Source organism: Arachis stenosperma, chromosome 9, assembly GCF_014773155.1.
Source record: "Arachis stenosperma cultivar V10309 chromosome 9, arast.V10309.gnm1.PFL2, whole genome shotgun sequence".
Lineage (NCBI taxonomy): Eukaryota > Viridiplantae > Streptophyta > Magnoliopsida > Fabales > Fabaceae > Arachis > Arachis stenosperma.
In genome coordinates this window covers 32,617,652-32,625,152 of record NC_080385.1, presented here as the reverse complement: position 1 = coordinate 32,625,152, position 7,501 = coordinate 32,617,652, and the positions used below count along the sequence as shown (strand labels likewise).

Sequence of the window (7,501 nt, the reverse complement as noted above, 5' to 3'; positions counted from 1 at the left end):
TTAAATTATTTTTAATAAATAAATTTTATAAATTTTAATAAATATATATATAAATTGTATTAATTTATGTGCAAACTTTAATAAAACTTTAATAACTATAGATATAAATTATATATTTTTTTTGTATATACATTTTTATAAATATAAATACAAATTATTACTAATTAAATACTAATTTAAAATAATAATATTTGTATGTAGCATTGTTGTTTTGTCTCCACCTCTCCAACTATGCTAAGACATCTTTTACTAGTTAATCTCTCTTTTTGCTCTACATCAATATATATATGCCGCTTATGTTTGGAAATCAGTGCAAATTATAAAATCTTGAATTTTTCTTGGGGCTTGGGGAATGACAGCTTATGTGGAATTTTTTGAATTGTGCAAACCCAAAAGGGGAAGAAAAGGTTTTTGTGTCAGTAGCTTGTGGAAGTATTGGAAGTTTGGTTTGGCAATATGCAAAGCTTTTCGATTGCTATGCTGTTGGTTGTGTTGGAAGTCAAAACAAGGTCAACACTTATGAACACTTTGGTATCCAACTTGCATTGAGTACGTATATCGTTAACAAAGTGTAACCCTTGTGTAATTTTATGTAGGTGGCATTTTTTAAAGATAAGTTACGATTTGATGATACATTCAATTACAAAGAAGAAACAGATCTAAGTTCTACTCTTAGAAGGTATGAAATGTACTTAGTTTAATCGAAGTATTAAGCCGTGATGCTTCTTTATTTACTATAGGATGATTTAGAGGTGGTTTAAAACTCTCACAAAATCAAAATATAATCGCTACAAAGTTCCGGCTGTAGTGTAGTGATTTCATTAGCTTTAAAAAACTTATATTTCACCCACATTTTACTAATTAAGGGTTTCTGATATCTTTGATTAAAATAAAATATTAGTTGATTATAATTATTCACTAATTTTTAATATTAATTTAATTTTACATCTTATTTATTTAAAATACGAATGATTAATATTTTTAATTAAAATACTAATTTCTTACTCATAAAATAATTTTAAATATTTTTTATGAGCTTAATTCTGATCTATATAACAGTAGTACATATATAAATCAATATGAGCTGTCAAATAATATAAAAGGTAAAGCACTAAATTGGTCTCTTACGTTTGGATGTAATCTTATTTTGGTCCTTAAGGTTTAAAGTATTCTATTTGAATTCAAAAAAGTTTCATTTAGCTTCAATGTAGTCCCACAATGAGGTCAAAGTTAAATAATTAACGGAATGTTCTACATAACAGCAGTACAAGAACAAGATCGATAATATGAAGAACAAGTACAAGTTCTAGAGGTACAAAATCAACCGTGGATGCATCAATATATTTATTTATCATTCTCTTTAATTCTATAAAAAAAATATTTCATTTAAATGGTAAGAAAAATAATAAATAAATGTATTGATGCATCCACGGTTGATTTTGTGCTTGTGGAGCTTGTACTTGTTCTCTAGATTATCGATCTTGTTCTTATACTACTATTATGTAAGACACTCCATTAATTATTAAACTTTGACCTCACGGTGGGACTACATTGAAGCTAAATGAAACTTTTTTGAAATAAAAACGGACACTTTAAACCTTAAGGATCAAAACAGAAATACGCCCAAAACGTAGGGGGCCAATTTAGTACTTTACCCTAATATAAATTCAAGAAATTGCAAATTTGGTCAAAATTATTTATACATTAATATTTATTTTACGTTTTTATTATCAATATATATAGCGTATAAATGTTAAATTACACCAAATACACTCCTAATCAAATGGGATGTGTAACACCCTAATATTCAAATTCTTATACTCGAGTCATAAGTCAATAATAATAAGGTGGTACGACTCTCAAGGGGATTTTTAATACATAATTATAAGTAAAAGTGAAAGGAGTATTAATCGAGAAGCCTGAAAAGAGTAAAAATACAATCATGAAGTCGTATCACTCACGCATTGACAACTAAAAGATAAAGCGTGATGTCGAAAGCAATATACAGATAAAGGCATTAAGAAGAATAAGAGAAGGACAGTATATAGACATATAACATAAGTAAATAGCCACTAGCCGCGACCCACGAAGTTTAGGCTGGCTAGGGTGTAATATAATAATAGTTGATAATAGTATGTCCTAATCTCTCTCAAAAGAAACATAAAAACCTCTATAGGCAAGTTCAAAAGAGTTCAATACATAATGTAGGCTTTTCAAAATAAAGGTGGAGAGATTCTAAGCGAAATATAAAGTAGAGAATATAAAGATCTTCGCTGTCTCTCAGATGAACCACAGCTCACTTCTGAGCACCTGGACCTGTATCTGAAAAATAAGAGATATATACGAAATGAGAAAAACCCATGGATTCCCAGTACGGTAAAAGTGCCAAATAAATACAATGCATTGTAATAAAAACTCACTAAACATCCTAAACTTCCTTTCACCAAATATTCATCCTATGTTCTCGCTAATCCATGAATAGGCAACTGTCATAAGGGAATGCTAAATCTAATTCATGATCCTCATGTTTCCCAACTTTCTAATTCTTCGACAATTCATAATTAGAATCATAAACGAAACCATCCCCAGCTATTCTGTCTCACCAATTCTATATCATTACCTCATATCCTCACCTGGAGCAAGTGAAATCACTTCACTACGTCTACCCAGGGAGCTCAAATGATCTTATTCTCTACCTGGAGCAAGTGAAATTATTTCACTGCGTCTACCCAGGGAGCTCAATGACCTCATTTAATAATCATCATCATTATTCAATCACATCATCAACTCATCTCATCAAGAACAGCCCTTAGCGTCAACCGACACCAGCATGAGGGACCTCTCAGTTGTACAAACACAAGTAATACAGGCAAGTAATACACAATGAGGTACAAGTAGAACAAGTAGCACATAATTAAGTAACATAGCATATATGACATAGCAATCCCAAACAAATAGGCAAACCCAAACAATTCAAACATATGAAAGTGATGTATGACTGCCCTATGACTGATGATATCATCTGTTGGTTATCAAGCCAACCCGACGTGTCCGGTAGCTAACCCAGGCACAGTCTCTCTGTTGCGCATTAATATCATTAGAGGGAATATGTGCCCCATCACCATTATAAGGTATATGTGTCCTGTCACCATTAGAGGGTATATGTGCGGTGTCACCATTACAACCAGAGAGAAAACACAAGCATACTCACATTCAACATTTTTCATCATTATTCATTTACCACATTCATTCATAATCACTCTTCATTATTACCAATTCTCAAACAATGTCCCGGAGCAAGCGGGACGAACCACAACCCTTGCTACTACCCAGGTATCATAGGCATACATTCATTCAAAACTCCATAATTAAACTCATTTATCATAATTCTCCTTTCCCATCTCATACCCAGAGCAAGTGGACAATGCCACTGCCTACTACCCGGGGTCACACGTCACATTCATTTTCAAACTATCATTTCTGCACTTCCTCAATCACAATTCACTACTCCAAGTCTTTCTTCATCAATAAGTTATCACATTTCCTAGCTTCTTCTCATTACTAGGCATACTATAAAAATTTAGGACTTAAAGGATGAAAATGGAGGCTTAGAAGTCTGAAATTCGGCTTTAAAAACTCAAGAATCAATTTTTGCTGAAAACGAGGTCACGCGTGCGCGTCGCCCACGCGCATGCATGGGAAGTGGAAAAAAGCGGGTGACGCGTAAGCGTCGCCCATGCACACACGTGGAAAGTAGAGAGGCAGGGTGATGTGTGCGCGTTAGCCACACGTACGCATGGATGCGTTTTGTGCTCCTCGCACAAAACCAGCACGCTACCATCGCAACTCTCTGGAATTTATACCACGCACCTGCATCAATACAGCGACACATACGCGTCGGCCAAGCGCACGCGTGAGAGGATAAAAATCGTGAGTGACGCGTGCGCGTTGGCCATGCATGCGCGTCGGAGTACGTTTTACCAAAAATTTTACTAAGTTTAAAAAGCTGCAGGATTACATTTCCAAACCCCAAACTTCCGACGGGCATAACTTTTTCGTTTCAAATCATTTTCCACCCGTTCTTCGAACGGCATAAACATCTCGGATCCAATTTTATTTCTAAATAAGTTTGATACAAATTGGGGATCCGGAGACCAACTTATGCTCCGTCAAAGTAGACCAAAATCACAACTTTCATACAAACCAATAAAAACTAAATTTTCATCACAAATCAATTTCAAACCTTTTCAAAACTTATCAAAATCAACCTCAAGCCTCCTCAACTCATATTTTCAACATTCTCATTAAATTCACAATCCACCAATCCATCATTTTGACCAATCTCAATCAAATAACTCAATTGCAAACAAAATACCATATCATATACTTCATTCCACATCTCAAGCTCCAACAATACCAATTTCATCAACCCCCAATACATATAAATCCATATCATCATATACATCTCACATGCGTTATCAACAAAGACATCAATTCCTCCTTCAAAACTAATAATCACATAATCCATACAATCCATTGTAGCCAAATAACAATCACAATTCCATTCAATCTCATATGACATCACACAATAGACACATCACTTACCTTCCATACCTCTTTCTGGCCTTCGGCCCAAGATTCACGGCCTCCGACCCAAATTCACAATTTAAATGCATATTCCACAAATCAATATTCATTATCCAATTCATCAATTTCTCTACACACCAAACATACAAATTCACACAATTCTCAACCCAATTATTAATTTACATTATATATCAACTATACATATTAGTACCAACCATTTACACAATTCAAACTTAATCCTAGGGACATCTAGCCTAGGAATTCTCATCATACCACACGGTACTCCTTAATGACGGTGGTTCACACCCAAAGTTGAATTCTCTTCTCCAAGGCCTACAAGCTTAAACCTCCACACCAAAGTTCCACAAGCCAATTGAATCTTTCCATTGTGTACCAAAATCACCAAATATACTAACATAACTAATTTCACATATATACATTAACCTAGGATTCATGAAAATAATAAATCACAAGGGTTGAAAGGTTTCTTACCTTAACCCACTGTACTTTATGATGAATATTACCAATGGCTCATATTAGAGCACCCCTAAATAACCAAGATCACAAGAATTCCTCAAAACCCAAACTAAATTCGAATTTAAAGAGAAAAATTAAAATTGGGCAGAGGACAGTAAAATACTCACCATAAAACTTAGATAAAATTGTAGAGGATGAGAAGAGTGACGTGTGATCACAAACGGCTCGTCAATCGGAGTTCCGGATCAAAAGTTATGGTGATTTGAAGTTTGATGGAGTTAGGATTGTCTCTTTTCTTCCTCTCTTCTCCATAGCTGCGCCCCACACCCCTTCTTTTAGGATTTGAAATGCTCACAACTAATATTTATATATGTTGGGTCTTGGGTCCACTTGGTCCCGGTTTACTTGTTATAGTCCGTTGGCCCAACTTTGGGCCAAAACCTTTAAGATTATAGTTTTAAATCGTATTTTAAATATTTCTAACTTCCCAAATTATAATTTCTCATTTCTTAACCTTATTCACTTATAATTAATTTATTCAGCTGCAGTGCCAAATAGATCTCAGCCGATATTACCGATCAAATTTCCAGTGCGTATTTTTACGTAGAAAATTATGTTTTCCGACTTAAAAAAATTCACTGAGTCCAAATATCATATTTAAATTATCAAATTTTGATTGCTAAATTTTCTAACCATATTTGCTCCTATTTAATTTATTATTTAATTAATTACGATTTGACCGGGTTTTACAAGATGAAGTGTCAAAAATATAAAAATAATTAAAAGTTTTAACTACTTATAATTTTTTAAATATCTTTTTAATTTCTAAATAAAAATTTTTTTGTATTATTTTATGTTTAAAAAAATAATATAAATTTAAATTCTTTTTTCAGTAAAAAATGTATCATAAGTAGTTTTGTTCTTATTTCGTTCTAGGTATTTTTCTGAGGGAATTGACATATATTTTGACAATACTGGGGGTAAAATGTTAGAAGCAGTGATTGATAATATGAACACATTTGGTAGAGTGGCTGTTTGTGGAGCAATATCGGAGTATACTGATATAAGAAAGAAAGCATCACTAGATTTGGTGAATATTATATACAAGAAAATCACCATACAAGAATTTTTAACTCCTGACTTCATGATTCACTATTTTCAAAATTTTATGATAAAAACATTAAATCATCTTCGAACTAACAAATTATAAGTGATTGAAGACATTACAATGGGTATGGAAAGCGTCACTTCTGCTTTTTAAGGCCTCTCCAATGAAAGTAATATTGGAAAGAAAATTGTTATGTTAGTAGAAGAGGAAGAAGGAAAATATTATAGAAAAAAAAGTATGACATATAGAGCATAAAGTTTAAATGTCAGACTTTTCACGTTTATGTATGTAGTGTATGGTGAATTTTATATTAACAATAAGAATAAGAATAACACCGTCATTTTTATATTTAAGCTTGCTAAAATAAAGGATTAATATGGTGTCATTATCCAAAAATTAGTCTTCGTTCACTTTTTTTTACATAAATTAAAAAAGTTAATTGCAATAAACACATTGATAAAAAATGAGTGGGAAAACAGGGGAGAGAGGGGAGGGGAAGACGGCTCTAGGATTCTCGAAGACGCTGGTTTAGTTGATGGTAGGGGTCAGGGAGCAGGGTCCATGACGATAGTGGAGTAAGGGTGGATGGCTATGCTTTGGGTTTGGCGAAAGGGACATGAAAAGGGAAGAATGTCATGGAGGTTGGGCAGGGTCTGGTGATGAACGGATTTTTGTGTGGTCTAGAATTCACAAATAAGTTATCGTTGCAAGTATAGCTTCTAAACCCACTAAAATCCTTTCATACAAAAGTTTGGTTGTCACAAGTAACAAACCCCTAGTAAAATTGATAACCGAAGTATTTAAACCTCGAGCCGTCTCTCAAGGAATTGCAGGGAAGTGTGCTTATAATTGGTTATGGAAAAGTGTGTTTTGGGGTTTTTAAATGTTGAACAAGAAAAGTAAATCGCAAGAGCAAAGCTAAAAGCTAATAAAACTCTTGGCAAGGTGTGAGAATTATAAGTCCTATCCTAGTTATCCTTATCAATTGTGATGAGAATTGTTCATTGCTCCCACTTAGTCAACCTCCAACTGTGAAGGTAAGTCAAGTGGATAAATCAATATTGAATCCTCAAGTCCTACTCAACCCCAAGGAAAGACTAGAGTTAGCAGAATTTAAGTCAATTGACAACTTTCAATTAATAATCAACAAAGGAGTTTGATAACTCAAGAGTCTCCAATTACTCAACCAAAGCCAAGAATATAAAAATCTAACTTAAAACCCTCCCAAGCATTTTATCAAACACTTGGAAGGCACCATATAAAAACGTAGAAAATCAATAAGAGATAATAAAATCCAAACAACCAATTGAAAGCATCAATAACATAAAT

The 7,501-nt window shown here is 33.4% G+C and overlaps 1 pseudogene; it reads left to right on the top strand.

Moving 5' to 3' along the window:
* The first annotated feature begins 352 nt into the window (after window positions 1-352).
* On the top strand, window positions 353-6,385 carry LOC130949357 (NADPH-dependent oxidoreductase 2-alkenal reductase-like; annotated as a pseudogene).
* Window positions 6,386-7,501: the final 1,116 nt, after the last annotated feature.